The sequence below is a fragment of the Mustelus asterias genome, chromosome 3 (assembly GCF_964213995.1).
Source record: "Mustelus asterias chromosome 3, sMusAst1.hap1.1, whole genome shotgun sequence".
NCBI classification, from domain to species: Eukaryota; Metazoa; Chordata; class Chondrichthyes; order Carcharhiniformes; family Triakidae; genus Mustelus; species Mustelus asterias.
The window spans coordinates 4,573,682-4,585,713 of record NC_135803.1 but is presented as its reverse complement, the minus strand read 5'-3'; the positions used below and the strand labels follow the sequence as shown (position 1 = coordinate 4,585,713).

At 44.3% G+C, this 12,032-nt stretch overlaps 1 pseudogene; it reads right to left on the bottom strand.

Moving 5' to 3' along the window:
* Window positions 1-560: 560 nt before the first annotated feature.
* LOC144485333 (EEF1A lysine methyltransferase 3-like) lies at window positions 561-11,656 on the bottom strand (annotated as a pseudogene).
* Between the last annotated feature and the right edge of the window lie 376 nt (window positions 11,657-12,032).

Here is a 12,032-nt window from a genome sequence, read left to right as displayed (position 1 = left end):
TCTGCAGACCTTCTACGCCCTCCACACGATACACTTTTCCACTTATCTTTGTGTCGTCTGCAAACTTTGTTACCCTACACTCAGTCCCCTCCTCCAGATAGCTTCGCTGGTGTCTTCACTTTGCTGGTTCCCATCAGGCTTCATCTAATACAGCCCTCCATTGAAGTGTGAGCTTCGTTTGAAGCCGGGATCCTAGGCTGAATTTATACCCAATACCTTGTGGCACAGCGGCACAGGACATCACTTCAGGCTTAAATAGTCTTCAATACAGCCTTCAGTGCGTCAGTATGGGCACCAGGGGATGCGACAGATTTTTCTACAAGTAATCTATTAGCTTGCATTAGCAAGTATGAGAGAAACCAGTAATGTTGGATGTACATGTGAATTATTGAATAGAATAATTCTTACTTCCATTTACTGCGCAAAGCTTGTAGAGAGACTGGGAGGAAAAACTAAAGTAAATTATAACAAACAAACCATGAAACATATTCAATGAAAGCGATTTGTTTAAAGATAACATTCAGCGTTAGAATTGTCCACTCGAATGTCAAACCACCTTCTCATTCGATCAGATCCCCAGGGGTAGGAGTTTTGCGAACCATTCTGTAAACATTGATATCTTTGACTTCGTATCTGCAAACAAGCTCAGTTTTAAAATAGCGAGACATGATCATGTAGCCGTAACCGATCAGTTGATGGCCGTAGTCCATCCTGGAGGCGAAGTAAACGACGGTATTTTCGTGCTGAGGTGTAGAAGAGTCTGTAGGATTAAAGGAATTGTTTCAAATAAATAAATGATATCTGAGCCCAGAATGTAGTCATAGTCTGAGGGGAACAGCGTGTGGTCACGGCCCCAGCAGAGGGCACGGACTTTGACGCGAGGTTTGAAGGAAGAAGGGATATTGAAAGACACATTCCGTTCTATTTGCCTCAGCCGCGCCGGTTGGTCTGTAATGGTGACATCTCCACCTGAAACAAGAAAAATAGACCTATCTCAGTGAGTGGATCTCCAAAAGGGGACACATCATAAACTTTAGTCCCAGGTCGCACAATTATAATTTACCTTTCCCTCATTTCGATAAGATTCTCGGGAGTAAGACAGCAGGTAATAAATGGCTCTCTGGGTCTCGACACAAACGGTAAAGAATCATACTAAGAGGGATAGTTGGCTCGAAACTCTCCACACCTCTTATAGACTAACGGTCACACCGATACTCCCATACACACCGCCTCTCACATTACCTCAACTACTGCCAATTACTGAATCTCACTATGCCGGCTGCAGAGCGGGAAGTGAACGGGAGAGACATGAAGCGACACCAACGACCAACTGCCATGCGGCGTCTCACAGCGGCAGCTCGCCGTCGGCGGGAGAAGAGTGGGAATGTAGGGTTCCAATTCAAACAGCGGGAGCAGGAACAGAGAAAGCTGGACTTTTCTGGCGCCGAGCCAGAGAAGCAGGAGCTAGGAAAAGGAGGCCGGAGCCATGGGGGAGGGTGCTGATGGCTCAAAAGCCTGTCTCTGTCTTCAAAAATCTACAGATGCCTGTTTCCACAGCTCCTCCAATCACAATTATGAGCCTATCAGCAGCAGGCTGTGATTGGCGGAGCAGCCATCTGAAAATATTTTCGAACTCCCCCGTAAAACTGGCATTTCAACCATCTCTCTCAACCAAAACTTTTATATAATCGCAACATTACACTCACTCCGTTGTGTTCAGCTCTTTGCGATAAAGGCTAACTCTGTATAGGCATTTGTAATAATCTGCATGGAGACAAGCTGTTAAACATTGTGCGCTTGCCTCCTTAAGTTATTCTCTTCTTTAATAGTTCCTTGCTGGCAAAATTAATCTGCAGTAATTGATAATATACTAAGTAGTATTATTAACACCAAGCACCGTGCAGCCGAGCACACATTAGTCATTAGTCATTGGTCATTAGTTCCATTCAAAATTTCAGAAAATTATGTTTTTGTTGTTCCTGTGGGTACATAAAATGTATCTAACTCACCCAAAAGGGCAACAAGAATGCTCAAAATTCCAGTGCCTGCTCCGAGTTCAATCACTTTCTTAACGGGAAATCGGATTCCCTGTCTCAAAGTACTGACACAGAGCAAGAGCCTTTGAAATGAAACAACACATTTCCATGTTACGAATGTTACACCGGGATGCAGCAGCGAAAGAGCGTCATTCAAACAGATGAACATGCAGACATGCAAATTAGAAGCAGGAGTAAGCCTTTTGGCCCCGCGAGTGTGTTCCAGTATGGCAGATCTGATATGTCCTCACCTTTATTCTCCAGTCTACTCCCTATATGTTTTGACTCTCCTGTCAATCAAGAAATCAAAATATTCAATTACCTAGCCTATACTCCTCTCTAGGGAGGATCATTCCACATTCAAACAATCTTCTGAGAAAGAAATCTGGATTTCTCCATTTTAAATGGCAGCTCCCTAATTTTTGAACTATCTCCCCTACTTCTGAACTCTTCATTAGGGGGAACCTTTCCTTAAGATTATTTTTTAGTGTCACATTAGGTTTACATTAACACTGCAATAAAGTTAAAATTTTTAAAGGTTATTTATTAGCCACAAGTAGGCTTACATTAACATTGCAATTAAGTTACTGTGAAAATCCCCTAGTCGCCATACTCTGGCGCCTGTTCTGGTGCACTGAGGGAGAATTTAACATGGCTATTGCACCCAACCAGCACATCTTCCAGAATGTAGGAGGAAACCAGAGCACCCAGAGGAAACCCACGCAGGCACGGGGAGAATGTGCAGATTGTGCACAGACAGTGACCCAAGCCAGAAATTGAAGCTGGATCCTTGGTGCTGTGAAGCAACAGTGTTAACCACTGTGCCAACATGCCACCTTCAAATTTCCTCAAATCACTTCCAACTTTACTGCCCCTTATCTTCAATACATCCCCCCCCCCCGGTTATTGACCCCTCCACTAAGAGGACAATTTCTTCCTATCTATCACATCTATGTACCTCTTAATTTTGTACATCTCAATAACGTTCCCCTCAGCCTTCTCTGTTGTAAGAAAAACAACCCCAGCCTCACAAGTCTTTGTTTATAGCTGAAAAGCTCCAACCCAGAAAACATCGTGGTGAAGCTCCTCTGCGTCATTTCTAGTCCAATCACATGTTTTCTATAGTGTGGTGACTAAAGCTGCACTCAATAATCTAGCTGTGGCCGAACAAACATTTTCATACAGCTTCGTGATAACCTCTGTGCTCCTAGGCCAGCATCAATATCTCTTAAACTGTCCTGCTGTCTTTAAGGATCTTAGGATCCCAGGTTCCTTTTATCCTTTGTCCCTTCCAGCATTCTATAGCTCATTGTGTATTCCTTTGCCTTGTTTGTCCTTCCAAAGTGCAATACCTTACAATTATCAGCGTTATATTCAATTTGCCACTGTTCTATCCATCTATCCAGCTTGTCTGTATAATCCTAGCAAATAAGTTGCAAAGGTAGCCATAAATAGGTCTTTCTATGGTTGGCGGGATGTAAAGGATGGTGTACCATAGAGATCAGTGCTGGGGCCTCAAAGACTTGTAATTTATCTAATTGATTTGATGAAGGGACAGAAGCTCTGGTTTTTAAATTTGCTGATGATACAAAGATAGGTGGGAACGTAAATTGTTAAGAGGTCATAGAGAGACGGCAATGGGGCCTAGGTTAGTTAAGTGAGTGGTCAGTGATCGGGCAAATGGAGTGTCAGGTAGGCAAGTGTGAAATTGTCCATTTTGGCAGAAGGAATAATAAACTAGCTTATTATTAAATTGTGAGAGATTGCGGAGTTCTGAGCTGCAAAGGGTTCGAGTTATCCTTGTGCAAGAAGGACAGTAAATAATTAGGAAAGTTAATATAATGTTATTACTGGATAAAAACATATAACTGTGGAAGCTGGAATCTGAAACCAAAAGAGTAAATGCTGGAAAACCTCAGCCGGTCTGGCAACATCTGTACGGAGAGAAAAGAGCCAGCGTTTCGAGTCCAAGTGACCTCTTGTCAAAGCTTTGACAATGTGTCATCTGGACTCGAAACGTCAGCTCTTTTCTCTCCTTACAGATGCTGCCAGACTTGCTGAGATTTTCCAGCATTTTCTCTCTGTGGGTTCAATATAATGTTATGGTTCATGGTGACAGGGATTGAATATAAACGTAGGAAGATTGCAATTGTACGTGACACAGGTGAGAACTCATATGGAGGACTGTGTACAGTATACGTTTTCTTATCTAATGAAGGACATAAATGCATTAGAAGCAGTACATAGATGGATTGCTAAACTAATACAGAGAATATATGCATTGTCCTCTGAGGAAATATTGGATAAGCTGGTTGTATCCACTGGAGTTTATAAGAGTAAAAGGCAACTTGATTGAAGCAAGGCTGGCAGGAGTAGGGAACCCTAGATAATAAAATAGATTGAGGTTTTGGCCAGGAAAAAGAAGGAGGCATGGCTCAGGTACAAGCAGCTGGAATCAAGGGATTCCTTGGAGGTGTACAGGGGATAGAGGAGTATACTAAAGAAGGAAATTAGGAGGGCAAATGGATGGAACGAGGGAGCTTTGGTTGACAGGATGAAGGTGAATTCAAAGGAATTCCCTAAGTATATTAAGGAAAAAAATAACTAGAGGGAGAATAGGACCCCTCAGGGACCAAAGTGCACACAGATGTGTGGAACAGCAGGGATGGTCGAGGTTCTCAATGAATATTTCTCCTCTGTGTTTATCGTAGAGGAAGACATTAAGACTTGAGAAAGTTAGTGGTGATATATTATAGAAGATCATAGAAACCCTACAGTGCAGAAGGAGGCCATTCGGCCCATCGAGTCTGCACCGACCACAATCCCACCCAGGCCCTACCCCCACATATTTACCCGCTAACCCCTCTAACTACGCATCTCAGGGACAATTTCTAACCTGGCCAATCAACCTAACCCGCACATCTTTGGACTGGGCACAGTTCACATTACGGTAGAGGAGGTGATGGACGTTTCAAAATGTATGAAAGAGGACAAATCCCCTGGCCCTGACCAGGTATACCCAAGAACACTGCGTGCGTCTGGAGAAGAAATTGCGGAAGCCCTGGCTGAGATATTTGCATGATTGTTAGCCACGGGTGAGGTACCAGAAGTCTGGAGGGTAGCAAATGTTGTGCCCTTATTTACGAAGGGCTGCAAAGAAAAACCTGGGAATTATAGACCAGTAAGCCTAACATCTGTGGTTGGTAAGTTGCCAGAAAGAATTCTGAGGAGTAAGATATACAGGCATTTGGAAAGACAGGGTTTAATCAAGAATAATCAGAACGGCTTTGTGCTTGGGAGCTCATGCCTTAAAAATTTGTTAGAGTTGATCAAGTGACCAGGAAGGTTGATGAGGGCAGGGCAGGAGGCAGAGTCGATATGGACTGGAGTAAGGTGTTGATAAAGTTCCGTATGTTAGGCTGCTCTGGAAGGTTAGTTCACATGGAATCCAGGGAGAGCTGGCAAATTGGATATACAATTGGTTTGCTGATAGAAAGCACAGGGTAATGGTGGAAGGATACTTGTCGGACTGGAGGCCTATGACTAGTGGTGTGCCTCAGGAGTTAGTGCTGGGCCCATTGCTGTTTGTTATCTATATCAACAATTTGGATGAGAATGTATGAAACATGATCAGCAAGTTTGCAGATGACACTCAAATAGGTGATATTGTAGAGAGTGAGGAATATTATTAAAAATTCCAGCAGGATAAAAGTAAACTACTGCGGATGCTGGAATCTGAAAACAAAAGAGAAAATGCTGGAAAATCTCAACAGGTTGAGGAGCTCTATAAGGGGAGAAAAGAGGTGACGTTTCGAGTCCAGATGACCGTTTATCAAAGCAGGATCTTGAACAGCTGGGGAAGTGGGCCAGTTCTGGTCACCCTATTATAGAAAGGATATCATTAAACTAGAAAGAGTGCTGAAAAGATTTACTAGGATGCTACCGGGACTTGATTGTTTGAGTGAGAGGAGAGGCTGGATAGACTGGGACTTTTTTCTCTGGAGCGTAGGAGGCTGAGGGGTGATCTTATAGAGGTCTATAAAATAATGAGGGGCATAGATCAGTCAATATCTTTTCCCAAAGGTAGTGGACTCTAAAACTAGAGGAAATAGGTTTAAGGTGGAGTTAAATGGAGTTTAACCCTGATAAATGTGAGGTGATTCATTTTGGTAGGACAAATTTAAATGTGGATTACAGGGTCAAAGGTAGGGTTCTGAAGACTGTGGAGGAACAGAGAGATCTTGGGGTCCATATCCACAGATCTCTAAAGGTTGCCAGTCAAGTGGATAGAGCTGTGAAGAAGGCCTATAGTGTGTTAGCTTTTATTAACAGGGGGTTCGAGTTTAAGAGCCGTGGGGTTATGCTGCAACTGTACAGGACCTTGGTGAGACCACATTTGGAATATTGTGTGCAGTTCTGGTCACCTCACTATAAGAAGGATGTGGAAGCGCTGGAAAGAGTGCAGAGGAGATTTACCAGGATGCTGCCTGGTTTGGAGGGTAGGTCATATGAGGAAAGGTTGAGGGAGCTAGGGCTGTTCTCTCTGGAGCGGAGGAGGCTGAGGGGAGACTTAATAGAGGTGTATAAAATGATGAAGGGGATAGATAGAGTGAACGTTCAAAGACTATTTCCTCGGGTGGATGGAGCTATTACAAGGGGGCATAACTATAGGGTTCGTGGTGGGAGATACAGGACGGATATCAGAGGTAGGTTCTTTACGCAGAGAGTGGTTGGGGTGTGGAATGGACTGCCTGCAGTGATAGTGGAGTCAGACACTTTAGAAACATTTAAGCGGTTATTGGATAGGCACATGGAGCACACCAGGATGATAGGGAGTGGGATAGCTTGATCTTGGTTTCAGATAAAGCTCGGCACAACATCGTGGGCCGAAGGGCCTGTTCTGTGCTGTACTGTTCTATGTTCTATGTTCTATGTTCTAAGGTGAGAGGGGGGAGATCCAAAAGTGTCCAGAGGGGCAATTCTTTCACACACAGGGTTGTGAGTGTCTGGAACAAGCTGCCAGGGATAGTAGTAGAGGCGGGTACAATTTTGTCTTTTAAAAAGCATTTAGATTGTTACATGGATAATATGGGTATAGAGGGATATGGGCCAAATGCGGGCAATTGGGATTAGTTTAGGGGTTTAAAAAAAGAAGGGCGGCATGGAAAAGTTGGGCTGAAGGGCCTGTTTCCATGCTGTAAACCTCTATGACTCTATGAGAAATGGCAAATGGAGTTCTATACAGATAAGTGTGTGGTGTTGCATTTTGGAAAGTCAAATCAAGGGAAGACTTCCACGGTGAATGATATGATCTTAGGGAATATCGTGGAAAAGAGGGACATTTGAGTTTAGGTGCATGGTTCTCTAAAGGTGGAGACACAAGTAGATAGGGCAGTGAAGAAGGATTTGGCATGTTGGCCTTCATCAGTCATGGCATTGAGTTTAGAAGTTTGGAAGTTATGTTGCAGTTGTACAGGATGTTGGTGAGGTTGCACTTGGAATATTGAATTCAGTTTTGGTCGTCTAGCTATAAGGAAATATTTTCGTCAACTGAGAGTGTGCAAAAGAGATTTACAAGAATGTTGCCGAACTCAAGGGACTGAGTCATAGGAAGAGATTGGACAGGCTAGGACTTTCTTTTTTGGCACGTAGGAGACTGTGGGCTGGTATTATAGAGGTGTATAAGACAGTGAGAGGCATGGATAGGGTGAATACACTCAGACTTTTTCCCAGGGTTGAGGAATCGAGAACTAGAGGGCATTGGTTTAACTTAAGAGGGGAAAGAATGAATGGGAACCTGAGGAGCAACTTTTTTACACAGAGGGTGGTACGTGTGTGGAATGAGCTGCCGGAGAAAGTGGTTGAGGTAGGGACCTCGACAACATTTAAAAGGCATTCGGACATATACTTGGATAGGTAAGGTTTAGAGGGACCTGGGCCAAATGAAGGCAAATAGGGTTAACTTACATGGGCATTTTGGTCGGCATGAAACAATTTGGGCCAAAGTAACTGTCTCCGTGCCATTGATTCCATGATTCTATGATTCTATGTCCTGAGGGGGTCATACTCATATTCCCTACTCGGTAAAAGTAGCCTTGGAAGATTAATAGCATGATCAATGCGCCCCATTTATTCTTGATCTAGTTACAGGGAGGTTGTCACACCACAGGTTCAGTCAGGTAGATGGGTGACTGCCAGGAGAGGCAGGCAGGTAGTGCAGGAGTCTCCTGTGGCTATTCCCCTTTCAAACAGGTGTACCGTTTTGGATACTGTTGAGGAGGATGGCCTCTCAGGGGAAGATACCAGCAGCAGCCAAGCCTGTGGCACCACACCTGGTTCTGCTGTAGAGCAGAGTCGGGCACAGAGCAAGTGAGCAGTAGTGATAGAGGACTCGCTAGTTAGTGGCGTTTCTGTCGCCGTGATCGAGACTCCAGGGGATGGTGTGTTGCCTCCCTGGTGCCAGGTGAGATCCTAAATGAATATTTCTCATCAATATTTACTGTTGAGAAAAGCATTGATGTTAGGGAACTTGGGGAATTAAGTAGTGATATCTTGAGGATTGTATATGTAACAGAGAAGAACGTGCTGGGAGTCTTAAAGTGTATCAAGGTAGCTAAATCCCCGGGACCTGATGAAATGTATCCCAGGACATTGTGGGAGGCAAGGAAGGAAATTGCGGGTCCCCTCGCCGAGATATTTGAATCATCGACAGCCACAGGTGAGGTGCCTGAAGATTGGAGGGTGGCAGATGTCGTGCCTTTGTTGAAAAAGGGCTGCAGGGAAAAGCTTGGGAACTACAGGTCGGTGAACCTCACATCTGTAATGGGTAAGATGTTAGAAGGTATTCTGAGAGTCAGGATCTACAGGCATTTAGTGAGGCAAAGACTGATTATGGATAGTCTGCATGGTTTTCTGAGTGGAAAATCATGTATCACAAATTTGATTGCGCTTTTTGAAGGGGTAACCAAGAAGGCAGAGGAGGGCAGTGCAGTTGATGGTGTCTACATGGACTTTAGCAAAGCCTTTGACAAAGTACCGCATGGTAGGTTGTTGCATGAGGTTAAATCTCATGGGATCCAGGGTGAGGTAGCCAAATGGATACAAAATTTGCTGGATGACAGAAGACAGAGGGTTGTTGTAGAGGGTTTTTTTTTCAAACTGGAGGCCTGTGACCAGCGGTATGCCTCAGGGATCGGTGTTGGGCCCACTGTTATTTGTCATTTACATTAATGATTTGGATGAGAATTTAGGAGGCATGGTTAGTATGTTTGCAGATGACACCAAGATTGGTGGCATAGTAGACAGTAAGGAGGGTTACCGAGGATTGCAGTGGGATCTTGATCAATTGCACCAATGGGCTGGCGAATGGCAATGGAATTTAATTTAGATAAGTGCGAGGTGATGCATTTTGGTAGATTGAACCAGGGGACAGGACTTACTCAGTTCATGATAGGGAGTTGGGGAGAGTTATAGAACAAAGAGATCTAGGGGTACAGGTTCATAGCTCCTTGAAAGGCTGCTGAAGAAGATTAGGGCACACGGAGTTGGGGGTAGTGTGTTAAAGTGGATTGGGGACTGGCTATCCGACAGGAAGCAAAGAGTCGGAATAAATGGGTGTTTTTCCGGTTGGAGGAAGGTAACTAGTGGCGTGCCGCAGGGATCGGTACTCGGGCCGCAACTGTTTACCATTTATATAGATGATCTGGAGGAGGGGACGGAGTGTAGGGTAACGAAGTTTGCAGACGACACAAAGATAAGTGGAAAAGTGAATCGTGTGGAGGACGGAGAAGATCTGCAGAGAGATTTGGACAGGCTGAGTGAGTGGGCGAGGATATGGCAAATGGAGTATAACGTTGAGAAATGCGAGGTTATACACTTTGGAGGAAATAATAACAAATGGGATTACTATCTCAATGGAAACAAATTAAAACATGCTACCGTGCAAAGGGACCTGGGGGTCCTTGTGCATGAGACGCAAAAGCCCAGTCTGCAGGTACAACAGGTGATCAAGAAGGCAAATGGGATGTTGGCCTATATTGCGAGGGGGATAGAATATAAAAGCAGGGATGTCTTGATGCACCTGTACAGGGCATTGGTGAGGCCGCAGCTGGAATACTGTGTGCAGTATTGGTCCCCTTATATGAGGAAGGATATATTGGCATTGGAGGGAGTGTAGAGAAGGTTCACCAGGTTGATACCGGAGATGAGGGGTTTGGATTATGAGGAGAGGCTGAGGAGATTGGGTTTGTACTCGTTGGAGTTTAGAAGGATGAGGGGGGATCTTATGGAGACTTATAAGATAATGCGGGGGCTGGATAGGGTGGAGGCGGAGAGATTCTTTCCACTTAGTAAGGAAGTTAAAACTAGAGGACACAGCCTCAAAATAAAGGGGGGTCGGTTTAAGACAGAGTTGAGGAGGAACTTCTTCTTCCAGAGGGTGGTGAATCTCTGGAATTCTCTGCCCACTGAGGTGGTGGAGGCTACCTCGCTGAATATGTTTAAAGCGCGGATGGATGGATTCCTGATCGGTAAGGGAATTAAGGGTTATGGGGATCAGGCGGGTAAGTGGTACTGATCCACGTCAGATCAGCCATGATCTTATTGAATGGCGGGGCAGGCTCGAGGGGCTAGATGGCCTACTCCTGCTCCTATTTCTTATGTTCTTATGTTCTTATGAAAGTGGAGTCACAGGTGGGCAGAGTGGTGAAGAAGGCATTCGGCATGCTTGGTTTCATTGGTCAGAACATGAATACAGGAGTTGGGACATCTTGTTGAAGTCATACAAGACATTGGTAAGGCTACGCTTGGAATGCTGTGTACAGATTTGGTCATCCTATTATAGAAAGGATATGATTAAACTAGAAAGAGTGCAGAAAAGATTTACTCAGGGAATTTCACAGTAACTTCATTGCAGTGTTAATGCAAGCCTTACTTGTGACTAATAAATAAGCTTTAAACTTTTTAGAATGCTACCGGGACTTGATGGTTTGAGTTATAAGAAGAGGCTGGATAGACTGGAACTTTTTTGCTCTGGAGCGCAGGAGGCTTATGGGTGAACTTATAGAGGTCTATAAAATAATGAGGGGCATAGATCAGCTAGATAGTCAATATCTTGGCCGAAAGGTAGGGGAGTCTAAAACTAGAGGACATAGGTTTAAGGTGAGAGGGGAGAGATACAAAAGGGTCCAGAGGGGCAATTGTTTCGACACATGGCTTGGTGAGTGTCTGGAGCAAGCTGCCAGAGGTAGTAGTAGAGGCGGTACAATTTTGTCTTTTGACAGTTACATGGGTAAGATCGCTATAGAGGGATATGGGCCAAACGCCGGCAATTGGGACTCGCTTAGTGGTTTAAAAACAAGGGAGCGGCATAGACAAGTTGGGCCTAAGGGCCCGTTTCCATGCTGTTAACGTCTATGACTCTATGATCAATCAGCACATTTGGCAAAAGGAAACTGACGTGAACTTACAGCATCCCAGACCGTGGTACCATATCCTAGTTTAGATAATGGACGCACACCGATTTGTAAATGGAAACCGCAGGTGCGGTAGTATTCTTTCCATGGGAAATCATCGTCCCCATATATAGAATGTTGAAAGGCTTTTCCCATCAGTTCTGTCATTTTCGTCACGGACATTATACTAGGATTCTCCTCGGTCTCTGGTGGATAAATCTGTGAGGCGTAGTCTTGTCTTCACTTGATTCGTTCTAATTAAAGGAACGTGAGATTTTTGAATTGGGGCAGGTGGTTATTTTTCGTTTGAGAACATCAAGGATACAATTATCAAAATTTAGACACAATTAAGCAGAAACTCCTCTTAGGCGTTAAATTACAATTCTCGCTGTCCAATGGGGCGCCTGTTATCGCCGCCACTCTGCATTGAACCGGATGGAGATGAACATCGCGCGAGTCGGATAACAAGCAATTGATTTGATGCCGCTCGTCTTCTACAACTGTCTATTGGACTATTTATTGCATTGGCTCAACTGAAAAATGA